This window comes from Halichoerus grypus, chromosome 5 (genome assembly GCF_964656455.1).
Source record: "Halichoerus grypus chromosome 5, mHalGry1.hap1.1, whole genome shotgun sequence".
Classification (NCBI taxonomy): Eukaryota; Metazoa; Chordata; class Mammalia; order Carnivora; family Phocidae; genus Halichoerus; species Halichoerus grypus.
The window spans coordinates 172,170,535-172,186,193 of record NC_135716.1 but is presented as its reverse complement, the minus strand read 5'-3'; the positions used below and the strand labels follow the sequence as shown (position 1 = coordinate 172,186,193).

Below are 15,659 nucleotides of genomic sequence, written 5' to 3'. Positions count from 1 at the left end.
TTGTTTTTTGTTTTTTGTTTTTTAAAGATTTTATTTATTTATTTGAGAGAGAGAGAATGAGAGACAGAGAACATGAGAGGGAAGAGGGTCAGAGGGAGAAGCAGACCCCCAGCTGAGCAGGGAGCCCGATGCGGGACTCGATCCCAGGACTCCAGGATCATGACCTGAGCCGAAGGCAGTCGCTTAACCAACTGAGCCACCCAGGCGCCCCAATTTCTTGTTTTGAGGGATGATTTTGATATTCCAAATAGAGGCCGAAATATCTATGAGCAATCTTTTAGAGATAACATCCCTTCACCCACTTAGAGATGGCGGTTCTCAAACTGCAATCTGTATCTGCTTCAATCATTTTTATTTTTTTTTTAGATTTTACTTGTCAGAGAGAGAGAGAGAGAGCATGAGCGGGGAGGAGGGGAAGAGGCAGAGTGAGAAGCAGGCTCCCCTCTGAGCAGGGAGCCTGATGAGGGACTCGATCCCAGTACCCGGGGATCATGACCTGAGCCCAAGACAGTTGCTTAACCGACTGAGCCACCCAGGCATCCCTGCTTCAATCATTTTTTTTTTTTTTAAAGATTTTATTTATTTGAAAGAGAGAGAATGAGAGAGAGCGCATGAGAGGGGGGAGGGTCAGAGGGAGAAGCAGACTCCCTGCCGAGCAGGGAGCCTGATGCGGGACTCGATCCAGGGACTCCAGGATCATGACCTGAGCCGAAGGCAGTCGCTTAACCGAGCCACTCAGGCGCCCTGCTTCAATCATTTTTAAGATGAAATAGAACAGGACACTCCAGGAATAAAAGCACCTTGGTATATTGGGGTAGTTGACAAGTTTAAAAACAAAAACGAGATGCATTTGTGACTAATTAGTATAAAGCAAAATCTCTTTATCTCAGGCCAGAAATTTTGATGAAGTAAAATAGGTTATAATAAACAAGCCATTTTAGAAGACAAAGAATGGGTCGTAGCTTTACAAAAAGTCCACCAAGAGGCATCTGTATCAGGCTAGACTTATTTCTCACCAGCTTTTTATATCCTGAGCCTTGAAATACAGGGTTCTCAAACTGCAAATCCTGGATACAAGTATCAACATAAGAGCTTAACAAGTATTGATAAACATTGTGGGGCGCCTGGGTGGCTCAGTTGGTTAAGCGACTGCCTTCGGCTCAGGTCATGATCCTGGAGTCCCGGGATCGAGTCCCACATCGGGCTCCCTGCTCAGCGGGGAGTCTGCTTCTCCCTCTGACCCTACCCCCTCTCGTGTTCTCTCTCTCATTCTCTCTCTCGCTCGCTCTCAAATAAATAAATAAAATCTTTAAAAAAAAAAAAAAAAAAAAACAAGTATTGATAAACATTGTAACCTGTCTTTAGAAAATGATGTTTTCTACTGGCTGGACTAAATGATAGCATCATTTTTCTTAGTACCAACTATGTGCCAGACAGTACACTTGGTATTTTGTAGAGAGGATTTCATTTAATCCACAGAACAACCTGAGAGGTATCATTAGCCCCTCTTATAGAAAAGGAAACTAAAATTCAAAAACATTAAGAGAGGGGCGCCTGGGTTGCAGTCAGTTAAGCATCTGACTCTTGATTTCAACTCAGGTCATGATCTCAGGGTCTTGGGATCAGGCCCCATGTCGGGCTCTGCACTCAGCAAGGAGTCTACTTGAGATTCTCTCCCCCTCTCCCTCTGCCCCTCCCGCTTGTGCTCACTCTCTAATAAATCTTTAAAAATAAATAAAAACATTCAAAAATAAAATAAAAAATAAAAACATTAAGAGAATTGCCAAAAATCACATGATTATAAATTACAGAACCAGAACCTAGGTATGTTCAACTCTACGGTTTTGCTCTTTTTTCTAAGTGTTCCTGACCAACATCTCTTAAAGTACCCAGTGTACTTTATACCTCATATTTTATCAAACTAATGCATCTGAAGCAAAATTATAAATATACATTGTGATGTCACTTGAGGAAAACATATTCAAACTGAATGGTAAGATCACACTAAAAACTATTTAATTATCTAGTATTCAATACTATAGCTAAAATTTGGTTACGAAATAGGTCTCCATACCAAAACATAGGCAATTTCACGAATTCTGAAAGACTAAAAATTACAGTACATAAAAGGCAAACATAAGGTTTTAACAGGCATACAAATCAGAAAGGTGATATTATTTTTAAATAATAGGTTAAAATGATCTAAGAGATGAGGACAATAGCTGTCATCCAGTGATGTGACCATGAGAAAAATTAATAGTCTCAAGGAGGTTTTTATTTCAACGAGAAAGCCTAAAAGTACAATGCAATAATGGTAATGCAAAATAAGCTTCAGTTCTTCAAAAGCTAACAAATTCCCCAAAGAGATGTTATTTTATGGTAGGATTTCCACTTCATAATCTATTTGTGAGGAGAATGTATGGGTCCTAAATCATATATTTGGAAAATACTGTGCATGAGAAATTCCACAAAACATACACAGTATGCAAATATATAAAAAGCTGACTGTACTGCAAACTTGTTAATATGAATTATCTTAAGAGAAATGATTACTACTTTCATTAGCAATACTTTCCTTTTAAAAATTATTCCAAGAGGAGCACCTGGGTGGCTCAGTTGGTTGAGCAACTGACTCCTGATTTTGGCTCAGGTCATGATCTCAGGGTTGGGAGACTGAACCCCATGTCCAGCTCCACGTTCAGCACAGAGGCTGCTTGAGATTCTCTCTCTCCCGCTCCCTCTGCTCCCCCACGTCCCACTCACTTTTTCTCAAATAAATAAATATTTTTTAAAAACATTATTCCAAGAGAAAATAAAAGCACAAACACAGTAAACTGTCCCTGGTGTCAGGCCCCACCCACAAAACTTGAAGACAACATTCAATTATGGAGAGGCCTATTTCCCAGCTGCAAGAAACCCATCTACCCAACTAACTACTGATCTACCTCATCATTCATAAATATGAATGGAAACTACCAATCACCAGACATTAAGAAAGTAAAGAACCGAGGTGCCTGGCTAGCTGAGTCGGTAGAGTGTGTGACTCTTGATCTCAGGGTCATGAGTTTGAGTCCCACACTCAAATATATAGAAAGCTGACTATAGGGGCGCCTGGGTGGCTCAGTTGTTAAGCGTCTGCCTTCAGCTCAGGTCATGATCCCAGGGTCCTGGGATTGAGCCCTGCATCAGGCTCCCCCCTGCTCAGTGGGAAGCCTGCTTTTCCCTCTCCCACTCCCCGTGCTTGTGTTCCCTCTCTCACTGTGTCTCTATCAAATAAATAAATAAAATCTTAAAAAAGAAAAAAAGGGCGCCTGGGTGGCTCAGTTGGTTAAGCGACTGCCTTCGGCTCAGGTCATGATCCTGGAGTCCCGGGATCGAGTCCCGCGTCGGGCTCCCTGCTCAGCGGGGAGTCTGCTTCTCCCTCTGGCCCTCCCCCTCTCATGTGCTCTCTCTCTCTCTCAAATAAATAAATAAAATCTTTAAAAAAAAAAAAAAAAAGCTGACTATACTGCAAACTTGTTAACATGAATTATCTTAAGAGAACTGATTTCCACTTTCATTTTCATTGGGGGTTGAGATTACTTAAAAATAAATAAATAAATAAACTTTAAAAAAGGAAGTGAAGAGGGGCGCCTGGGTGGCTCAGTCGTTAAGCGTCTGCCTTCGGCTCAGGTCATGATCCCAGGGTCCTGGGATCGAGCCCCGCATCGGGCTCCTTGCTCCGCGGGAAGCCTGCTTCTCCCTCTCCCACTCCCCCTGCTTGTGTTCCCTCTCTCGCTGTGTCTCTCTCTGTCAAATAAATAAATAAAATCTTTAAAAAAAAAAAAAAAAAAGGAAGTGAAGAACCAAGAAGAAAAAACAAAACCCTGGAGAGAAATGGTGCAGGAAACAGATTTTTTAAATTTCTAATTAGTACCTAGGGAAGTATTCAAGATAGTATTTTAATCATAAAATAGGATACAACTGCTACCAATAAAGGGTAAAGGAAGGGGAGAAAGCAAAAGCTCTTGGGTATTAAAAACAATTGCCAAAATTTTTTTTTATTTATTTTAATTTGTGTTATTTTTTATTTATATACAGGACTTCATCCTACTAAAATACACATATGTCCAAGGAAAGGCACTACAAATTTTAATACAAAAAAGGGAAAAAAACCCTAAAAACTAAACTAATACCCATCATCAATAGCAAGAGACTTAAATAAATGACGGTACAACTACACTACAGAATCATCAGTATGTATCAATACGGCAAAGATTTGTAAGATACATGAAAACACAGTCACTAGCATGTGCAGTATAATCCCACTTTGTTTTTAAACAAAATATATCATATAATAACAGTAACAGCCATTACTACATTACTCTATTACACAAAGTGTCAGGTACAATTTTAAGCACATTATATGCACGAACTCATTTAATCCTCACAACCACCTGAGGTCCTAGTCTATAATTACCCCTTTTTACACATGAGGATATTGAGCCACAAAAAGGTGAAGTCACTTTCCCAAGGTACACAGCCACTAAACTATGGGAGCTGGGACTATGATCTGTGGCATTCTAAAGTCCCCAAGATCACTCTTCACATTTCCAGCAGTTAGGATATGAACCACAAAGTCCACCTCCAGAGCCCATCCTCTAAAAACCTCCACCTCTCTCCTTCTCCCTCCACCCTCTTCCCCTGTTCCCCTGTTCCCCTCTTCCTCTCTACTTGTAAATACATACAAAAAGATCTGTAAGAACAGACACACCAAACTGTCAACTGTGACAGGTCAGCTTATAATGACAGGAGTGGAAATGAAAGTTTTTCATATTTTTAAATATGCAACATAGATAAATTGATATAATTTATATTCTTTATTTTTTTTTTTTTTTAAATATATTTATTTATTTATTTATTTGACAGAGAGAGACACAGCGAGAGAGGGAACACAAGCAGGGGGAGTGGAAGAGGGAGAAGCAGGCTTCCCACAGAACAGAGAGCCTGATGCGGGGCTCGATCCCAGGACCCTGGGATCATGACCTGAGCCGAAGGCAGACACTTAACGACTGAGCCACCCAGGCGCCCCTATATTCTTTATAATACACACACACACATGTACTAATTTTTTACTAAGTGTTGAACCTCACCTAAGATTTCAATAAATACATGAGCCTAGGATATGAGCAGACAATTTTCAAATCAGGAAATAAAAGCTAACATGGGAGAAAAAACAATCTTTTTTTTTTAAAGATTTTATTTATTTATTTGAGAGAGAGCAAGAGAACACAAGTAGGGGGAGCAGCAGAGGAAGAGGGAGAAGCAGGCTCCCCACTGAGCAGAGAGTCCAATGTAGGCTCGATCCCAGGACACTGGGATCGTGACCTGAGCCGAAGGCAGAAGCTTAACTGGCTGAGCCACCCAGGGGCCCTTAAAAAACTAAATCTTGTAAGTAATGAAAGAAATGCAAATTAAAATTGTATATCATTTCACCTATCAAATTCACAAAAATTGAAAAACTAGAATATTTAATGCTGGTAAAAATACAGCAATATACATCAATTATCCTAATGTTCACACCTGCTAACCCAGTAATTTTTACTTTATTAAGGAAATATCTGATATATTGAAAAATGTTATACATAAAAATGTTAGTCTCAGCACTTCTTTTAGTAGCAAAATTGTTAACTTAATAATCCAGTGATATGGGTTGTGTCTTTAGTATAGCACAGCCATGTACAGAAATATTATGAAGCCATTAAAGCACTCAAAATATTTACTGAAATGGGAATAGATCAATGTTAAAATACAAAAAATAGGGGCACTTGGGTGGATCAGTCAGTTCAGTGTCTGCCTTTGGCTCGGGTCATGATCCCAGGGTCCTGGGATCGAGCCCCGCATCAGGCTCCCTGCTTGGCTGAGAGCCTCCTTCTCCCTCTCCCTCTGCCTGCAGCTCCCCGTTTGTGCTCTCTCCCTTTCTCTGTCAAATAAATTTTTTTTAAAAATACAAAAAATAATAAAATGATTTACAGAATGACTTGTAGCTATGCAAATACACTTGATCTTAGCCAAAAGGCCGAGAAGCGATTGTAGCTATGCAAATAAATACACATACATACATATATATATGGCAACACACGCATACATAAATATGCACATATACACACAAAAATTCCTTCAAGGAAATATATCAAGATATTACCAATAGTTATCAATGGGTAGTGGAGTTATGATTTTTTTTCCTGTGTGTTATTACAATGATCACATGGCTGTTCTGCAGAAGGGAGCTTTTTTTTCCCTAAAGCAGAAAAGCCTTTTCTCTTCATCATATTAAGAGAGCAATGAATGAATTACTGTGTCACTGTCCATCCGGATATACCACATCTCACTGGTTGCTAGGCAGCATATCCCAGTGGTCCTACATCATACCCATCTCTAATCACAAGCAGAAAGGACAGAAACTCAAGCACAAACATACCCCATCCAAATGGCAGTGCATTCACTTTAGGGAGCTGCTTAAGCAGCACATGCAACAACTTCATTTCTCTATTCAAACCACTCCCCATCTCTCACCTTACCTTCTAGGTTGACTTTGGATGTGGCACAGTACTCCTCACAGGAGCTGTGTATAGAGACAGACCTTTTTAATCCTCTATTATAAGCCACCCATTTTGTGCCTGAGGCAAACAGTTTCCATTCAGGAAATTCACCCAAGTCAGAAAGCACTGTCATGCTGGACACTTCTCTGTCACTGATACAGACAGGTAAGCCTTGCTGCTTTCTGAAAATAGCCAATCTTGCTCAGCAAATGGGAGCATATGCTAAGATTTCGTATTCCTATAGAGAATGGGTAGTGCCCCTGCTAAAGCTATAAATTATAAATCCCTTCGCAAAACAGAATCTGCAATATAGTAACTCTTCCACAAGAAATGCCCAATTCTCAGGGCAACCTTTAAAAGAAGCCTGACCAGATCCTGTTCCCCAGGCTGCTCCCCCTGCATCATGGCCAGAGCCACAGCAGTTGGTCCTGTACTACGCCTGCCCCTGCAGCAGCAGCAGCCATTTTTGGCTCACCCCTGCTGCAGCCCCAGATGAAAGCCAGGACAGCAAGAACAAGATGGCAAAGGACTTTAAAGAGCAAACTCTGGAACAAATAACAGACATCACAAGAAAATGTTGCACGAATCTGCCACATTGTTAAAAAGGCTTTTCTTCTAATTTTTTTTTAATGGTAACTCTTTTAAAGTAGTTTAAACCATGTCTCTTGGTGTCATGCAAACAAATCTGGGGAGATCAGCACTAGTACTGATATTATGGTAAAACAAAGATTAATTTGGGGCGCCTGGGTGGCTCAGTCGCTAAGCGTCTGCCTTCGGCTCAGGTCATGATCCCAGGGTCCTGGGATCAAGCCCCGCATTGGGCTCCCCGCTCCGTGGGAGGCCTGCTTCTCCCTCTCCCACTCCCCCTGCTTGTGTTCCCTCTCTCGCTGTATCTCTGTGTGTCAAATAAATAAATTAAAAAAAAAAAGATTAATTTAATCAGAATACCTGAAGCACACAATTCATAATTCCGTTTTACTTAACTATTAAGCAAAAACATGCCCTCTCTCCCTTGATTCCCTGTTGAAAATCTAAAAATGTATTTTAAATCCTCTTTACTCTCTTAAAATAATGAATATAATGTCTTTCCTGAATGCAGAACTTACAAGGAGTCACATTTTAGCTTAGTTTCATTTCTGAAAATAGGAATAACTTTATTTTTCTGATTATAAAAATGATACCTAGAGGGGTTTTTTAATGCTTTTTTTTCTTTTTTTAAGTAGGCTCCATGCCCAATGTGGGGCTTGAACTCATGACCCTGAGATTAATGGTTAAAGAAAATAAAAATCACCAAATCTCACCAGCAAATAAAGATAACCTTATGAACACTGTTGTTTAACCAAGCACTTTGAAAATATTTTTAAGATAAAATTTGATCAGACATGCTATTTTTAACTGGCTTCCACAAAATAAATGTGGACTCTTTTTATTTTTATTTATTTTTTTATGTAGGCTCCACCCCCAACATGGGTCTAGAACTCTGAGATCAAGAGTTACATGCTCTACCGACTGAACCAGCCAAGTGCCCCTGGACTTTTTTTAATGTCAGTAAATGTTCTGCAACATGTTTAAGGGTTATATAATACTTCAATGCATATACAGCCCATAATTTCCCCCAAAACCCCATTACTAGGCCTTTAGCGTTTCAAAAGGTCCACTATTATAATAAATGATGGTGTGACAACAATCAGAATTTTATTTGAACACCAACTTTAAAAGTACAAGTCTATAAAAACAGAAAGTATTAAAAAAACAAAAACAAAGCTAATTTCAAAGTAATCCTTGGATATATGCTGAAATAATCCCTTAGGACATTAACAAAATTTAATATGGGGCGCCTGGGTGGCTTAGTTGGTTAAGCGTCCAACTCCTGATTTCGGCTCAGGTCATGATTTCAGGGTTGTGGAATCAAGCACCACCTCAAGCTCCACACTCAGCACGAATCAGCTTGTCCATCTCCCTCTGCTCCTCCCCCCACTCGTCATGCGTGCATGCTCTCTCTCAAATAAATAAAATCTTTTTTTAAAAAAATTAATATAACAGTAGCCCAGTTTCTGTTACATACGTCTAGGGGCACATGAAACAAAATCCTAGGTCAAACTGTCTCATCCACTTGGGAACATTCATTTTATTCTCTGTCTCACCCCAGATACTGGTTTAGTAAAACACACTAAGTTCAAACAAGACAATAGCAGAGCCTGGGGAAGCATTGAAAACAATTCCATGAGGTAAAACTGATCTAGGACTCTTAACAGGACATTTTGGACGTCCATCTTCAGACTGGAGGATGGGGAGATTAAAGGCTGAGAAGAAGTTCTAAAGACTCCCAGATCTTTAAGTGACAGAGAACCAAGCACTTAGTAAGAGCAGCCATGCTTAAAAGTATACCTACACATTCTATCACAGAAATTCCTTTGGTTTATAATAAATTTATTTGAAAAGGCCAACTATTTCTGGTTCTGTATCCCTCAGATGGAATTAGTCAAACCTGCTAACACTAGGAAAAGTAACCAGGACAGTAAAATTACCCCTCTTCAGGGCATTCAACATGGAGCTTCTTTATGAAAATGAAGTTCATTTCCTTCCAACCCAAAGACTGGTTCCTAATTCAACTTCAATTACGTTTCCACCCTTCATTAGTGGTAACGGTATCTACCACCATGAGTTCGGGAGCTTCCCCAAAGCCTTCCTTATGAGATCAGTAGTGATATTAACTGATGTGATTTTATTTTGTATAATGAAATAAATCGACATCTGAAAAATCTGCAGGGGCGCCTGGGTGGCTCAGTCGTTAAACGTCTGCCTTCGGCTCAGGTCATGATCCCAGGGTCCTGGGATCAAGCCCCACATCGGGCTCCCTCCTCCGCGGGAAGCCTGCTTCTTCCTCTCCCACTCCCCCTGCTTGTGTTCCCTCTCTGGCTCTCTCTCTGTCAAATAAATAAAATCTTAAAAAAAAAAAAAAGAAAAATCTGCATAACCTAATGAACCAATATTTTCCAAATGACTTGACACGTGGTGTTATAAAAATCACACGTGGGAAGGGGCACCTGGGTGGCTCAGCCACTGAGCATCTGCCTTCGGCTCAGGTCATGAGCCCAGGGTCCTGGGATCGAGTTCTGCGTCAGGCTCCCCGCTCAGCGGGAAGTCTGCTCCCTCTGCCTCTGCCTGCCGCTCTGCCTACTTGTGCTCTCTATGTCAAGTAAATAAAATCTTTAAAAAAAAAAAAAAATCACACGTGGGTAAAAAGATCTATTCAAAGTACAATCAGACCAATAGATTTAACTGCATGGAAAGTTCAAGGACATGGTTTCAGGTTCCAAATTGAAACTAGTTAAGAAACTACACCCTAGTTTTGGTGTAGTAATAAAGAAGATCCACAATTATCTGAGAATAACATTAAAACACTCCTCTACTTCCCAACTACGTATGTGAGTTAGAGAAGATTTCCTTCAAACAAAACATACAGCAGAATGTAGATGCAAGAATCTAGTTTTCTTCCACTAAGCTATACATTAAAGAGATTTGCAAAAATAATGCTACTAATTCTAATTGTTTTGAAAAATTTATTTTCCATTTGTCAAACTTTATGCTAATATAATGGATTTGTTATCACTATTTTTAAGTATTTTTAAATTTTGTTTTTAATATCTAATATTGTAAATATCAACAAATATAGCCCACATAACAAAAGCTCTCTGAGATCCTCAATAATTTTTAATAATGTAAAGGAGTCTTGAGATCAAAAATAAAATCTGAGAACTGCTGTTTTAAGTTAATGGTTTCACTGTGCTGTCTGTGGAAAATCTGCCATCAGTTTCTTGGAGTATGGTTTCCAATTTACAGAAACAAAATCTATTGGGGGGGTGTGCCTGGGTGGCTCAGTCTGTTAAGTGTACGACTCTTGGTTTCAGCTCAGGTCATGCTGAATGCCCTTGAGAGGGGGAATTTTACTGTCCTCCAAATTTATATAGTCCAAGGTCGAGGGTGGGATGGAGCCCTGTGTCGGGCTCTGCACTCAGCACTGAGTGTCTGAGATTCTCTCTCCCTCTCTCTGCATTCCCCCCCCAACACACAAATCGCTCTCTCTCACATACATACATACATAAATAAAATCTTTAAAAATAAAATAAAATCTGGGGCGCCTGGGTGGCTCAGTTGGTTAAGCGTCTGCCTTCGGCTCAGGTCATGATCTCAGGGTCCTGGGATCAAGTCCCGCATCAGTCTCCCTGCTCAGTGGGGAGCCTGCTTCTCCCTCTCCCTCCGCCTGCTGCTTCCCCTACTTGTGCTGTCAAATAAATAAAATCTTTAAAAAAATAAATAAATAAAAATAAAATAAAATAAAATCTATGCGAAGTTTTCATTTCTGAAAGTGATTTTTTTGCATCAAAAATCTAAATCGGGGCGCCTGGGTGGCTCAGTTGGTTAAGCAACTGCCTTCGGCTCAGGTCATGATCCTGGAGTCCCGGGATCGAGTCCCGCATCGGACTCCCCGCTCAGCGGGGAGTCTGCTTCTCCCTCTGATCCTCCCCCTCTCATGCTCTCTGTCTCCCATTCTCTCTCTCAGATAAATAAATAAAAAATCTTTAAAAAAAAAAAAAAATCTAAATCACTGGGGCACCGGCTGGCTCAGTCAGTGGAGCATGCGACTCCTGATCTGAGTTGTGAGTTCGAGCCCCATGTTGGATGTGAGATTACTTAAAAATAAAATCTTAAAAAAAAAAATCTAAATCACTGTTGTTAGAGCTCACACAAATTTACATAAGCCTCCTTCACAGTGTCAGTATCAGCTGAATCAGCTTATACACTTGTTAATAAATTGGCTTCTAAATGTTATCCACTTCTCTCTCATATCTACTTCCTAACTAGATTGGAAAATTATCAGGGGCAATGCCATTTTCTTTTTACTTCTTCACACAGTCCTCCTATAGACTATAGCAGGAATTAAATGTATGCTGCCCCTTTAACAGTCACTTACAGCCACTTTCAGAATAATGTGTTATTTTTGAAGGAAAGCTAAAAAGCACATCTCAAGGATTTCTAGACAGAAGGAAAAAGTCCTTGATCATCCAGAAGACTGTAATGGCATTCTGAAAAGCAGTATCACTAATTCTTTTAACTATCAACTATGGCATCTACCAGTGACATTTTTGTGTCTGACATTTCTTTTTGATAGTTGAGGCCTTCTGAGAAGGGGCTGAGTTAAAGGATTTCCATGATCCATTCCAACCCTCATATTCTAAGACTCTAATTCCTTTTCTTCTCAATCCCAGCATTAAATAATGCTGGACACTATGGTTGTTTAGGGGCTGAACGATGAGTCAGCAGGTGAAGCCATTAGTGAGAAGCAGTTTCATTAACTTCCAACTACAGAGAAGCCAGCAAAAGACAGCTGCCATTGTTTACATTGCTGAACATGCTGTCAGTTTCACAGGCCTGTAAAACCACCTATTGTCAGCAAGCTCCATTTTTCTTAGTTAAGGGTTAACAAGCACCAGACTTAGCTACTAGCTCCTAAAACACAGTGAACAATCTCTTTTCTCAAAGCACAACTACTATAAGTGCCTAAAAGAACATTCAAAAACCATTCTTGCAACTAGGAATGTGCCTCCGTTTACAATAACGCAGGTCCCTTCAAAGACTACTAATGTTATACATGCTCAGACACAGAAAAAGTGCTTCCAGTAAGAAAAACAAAGGCATTAAACACACACACACACACACACACACACACACACACACACACACACACACACACACTGCTGTTAACCATTTAAAGCATAGTTCAGAGCTTCTTTAACGGAACTGAAAATAAGCAGGCAAAACATGAATTGCTAATCTTTTTTGAGAGAGCAGGGGAGGCCAAGCAACCTGTAAGTCAATGGAATTACCTTCTCTTGTTGCAGTTTTGAGTATTTTCAACTCAGTTTCACTTCTCAGAACCAAAAGGGTTTGATCTTTAAGAATCCTTTTGTCCTAAGAAAGATTCCTTCCAAATATATTTTTCAGAGTTGTGATTTCCAATGAAGGACTGAATTGAAAAGCACTTCCCAATTGCTTTCTAGTTTTATATACAACACCTCATCTAGGTATTACACCTAAATTAATTTCCCTTTTCATTTTGAAAGCAGTCAAATTAACCTAGTATTTCAAATTCCTAGCTGAACTGATAAGGAGATATAGATCTATCTATCTACATATGTGTCTATCTACTTATCTATATATATACATCTATGTATATGTCACTATAGTGTCATAAGGCACTATGACAAAAGATTTCCTAACTTGTACTGAGCAGGTACTATTCATCATTATTCCAGTATCAAGACCATATGCCTTATAAACTATAAACGTAATAAATTTATAAGCTATCTACTATGAATCTGCTACTAACCATGCACTAACTTAAATCAGAACTGTATCAACTTTTTAAGATATATAAAAGTTCAAGTGATCTTCAAATGCATGTTGGGTAACAACCACGGAAATTTATATAGCTCCAAGTTTTCTTTTTTAATTTTTTTTTTTTAAGATTTTATTTGAGAAAGAGAGAGAACACAAGCAGGGTGAAGGGCAGAGGGAGAAGCAGACTCCCCGCTGAGCAGGGAGCCCGATACAGGGCTCGATCCCGGGCTCGATCCCGAGACTCCAGGATCATGACCTGAGCCAAAAGCAGATGCTTAACCGACTGAGCCACCCAGGCACCCCAAGTTTTTTTTTTTTTTTAAGATTTTATTTATTTGTCAGAGAGAGAGACAGCGCACGCACAAGCAGGGGGAGCAGCAGGCAGAGGGAGAAGCAGGCTTCCCGCTGAGCAGGGAGCCCGATTCAGGACTCGATTCCAGGACCCTGGGATCATGACCTGAGCCGAAGGCAGACACTCAACTAACTGAGCCACCCAGGCGTCCCAGCTCCAAGTTTTCTTGAACAAAAATATCTAAGCATGTTTCATAAATCTGGAAAATTGCAGATAAAAAAGTAAACAAACTCAAAATAATCCTTAGGAAAAGTACATACAACCTACTTTTAAAAGTTCCAAGTAAAAATTATAACTCACATGTCAATCTTGGATTTGAATTATTTACTATAAACCTAACTCAATCCTGCCTCCTAATAACCCTCCAGAATGGTCCTTCTAAATCTCAAAATGACTGTATCATCCCCCTAGCCTACAGCTGATGGCTCCCTGCTGTCATCTGTGTGACAAGCCTGACTTATAATGCCCTTTCTGTGGCCTCCACCTGTCCACTGCTCCCCTCCAAACTGTTAGCCTACCAATGGTAAACAAGTCATTTTCCCCTGAGTCTCTGTATGTGCTGATTCCTGGCTGGAATACTCTTTTTCCTACCATTATCTTTCATATGGGTCATTCTGACTTCCAGATGCAGCTTAGAAGTATCCCCTTCTCTAGGAAGCCTCTCCCTTCATTCCTCCCAATCCTCTTCCAGCCCCACCCCCAAGATAAATGACCCTCCTCAGAGCTCCCACAGGTCCTGTACTTATTGATTCCTGTTTACCTACTTTCTTATATATCTGTCTCCTGCACTACCAAGCTTCTCGAAGGTAAAAACTATTATTTCTAACTCCTCAGTGCTCAACAAACATCTATTGAATGATTAAGCTAGAATAAACAAGAAAACAAATTTTTCTTTAAAACCTATGGAAAGGGATGCCTGGGGCTCAATCGGTTAAGCGTCTGCCTTCGGCTCAGGTCATGATCCTGGGGTCCTGGGATCAAGTCCCGCATCGGGCTCCCTCCTCAGTGGAAAGCCTCCTTCTCTCGCTCCCTCTGCTGCTCCCCCTGCTTGTGTGCTCGCTCTGTCAAATAAATAAAGAAAATCTTTAAAAAAAAAAAAAAGAAACCTATGAAGTATCCCAACTCTGCTTTGTTTTACACTCCATATGAAACAGCATGCCAAATCATCAGTTCCCAGTTGGAACAAATATTGGACTAACTAAGCAGTTCCCAATTTGTAAGCCAGTCTCCTGAGGTCCACAAATTCATCATCCACAAGCTATTTTCACTATTTCAAAAAGCCTGAGAAATTATAAGTCAATCCACAATAAATAATGAGGAAAAGACTGGCTAACTAAAATATCAGTTCCTGGGGCGCCTGGGTGGCTCAGATGGTTAAGTGTCTGCCTTCGGCCCAGGTCATGATCCCAGGGTCGTGGGATCAAGCCCCACATCGGGCTCCTGGCTCAGCAGGGAGCCTGCTTCTCCCTCTTCCTCTGCCTCTCTCCCTGCTCATGTTCTCTCTCTCTCTTTCTCTGTCTCAAATGAATAAATAAAATCTTTAAAAAAAAATAAAATATTGGTTCCTTTTCTTCTGCTTAAAATTTACCAATCAAGAGTGGTAACAATGAGTTTATTACGCTATGCTGAATTCCTGATCAGCATATAAAGATCTTTCATTAAATATGTGAATTTAGGCATGCCTGGATGGCTCAGTTGGTTGAGCATCCAGCTCTTGATTTCAGCTCAGGTCATGACCTCAGGGTCGTGAGACTGAGCCCCACATCAGGCTCCACACATAAGACTCTCTCCTTCTCCCTCTGCCTCTCCCACTCCCCCACCCACCACCCAAGTTCTCAAGCTCTCTCAAAAAAAAAAAAAGTAGATTTAAGGGCGCCTGGCTGGCTCAGTCAGTAGTACAGCATACAACTCTTGACCTTGGGGTCATGAGTTCGAGTGCCACACTGGACCCAGAGTTTACTTAAAAAAAAAAAAGTGGATATAAAGTAATGATTTCATAACTGGCTGCCCAGAATTCCAATAGCAGCCTATGAGTAGCCAAGGTAGGTAGTGATTTAAATGCATTTAAAGTTTTTTTTACTATAATACATGTGAATATTATAGAAGCAAATTAAGCTTCTTTAAATTAAGCAAAATAAGCAAAAGTATAGACTTAAATATAAATACCCAAACCAAAGCCCGTCAAGGACTAATTTTAGGCTTGCAAAGAAACCCTGGAAAGAATTTCTCTTCGGTCTTCAATCTTCCTTAAATGTAGTAACAATTATATAGGCAAAGTTCAGAGTTTAAAATCAAGTCTACCTGTCACTTATTCAATGTCACTT

The 15,659-nt window shown here is 40.1% G+C and overlaps 1 protein-coding gene and 1 pseudogene across 3 annotated transcripts in view; both read right to left on the bottom strand.

Annotated features, from left to right (window-relative positions):
* EIF4G3 (eukaryotic translation initiation factor 4 gamma 3) overlaps window positions 1-15,659 on the bottom strand; it is a 332,624-nt gene that overhangs the window by 302,462 nt on the left and 14,503 nt on the right. The gene's annotated exons all lie outside the window — the stretch shown is intronic.
* LOC144382014 (U2 spliceosomal RNA) lies at window positions 5,895-6,070 on the bottom strand (annotated as a pseudogene).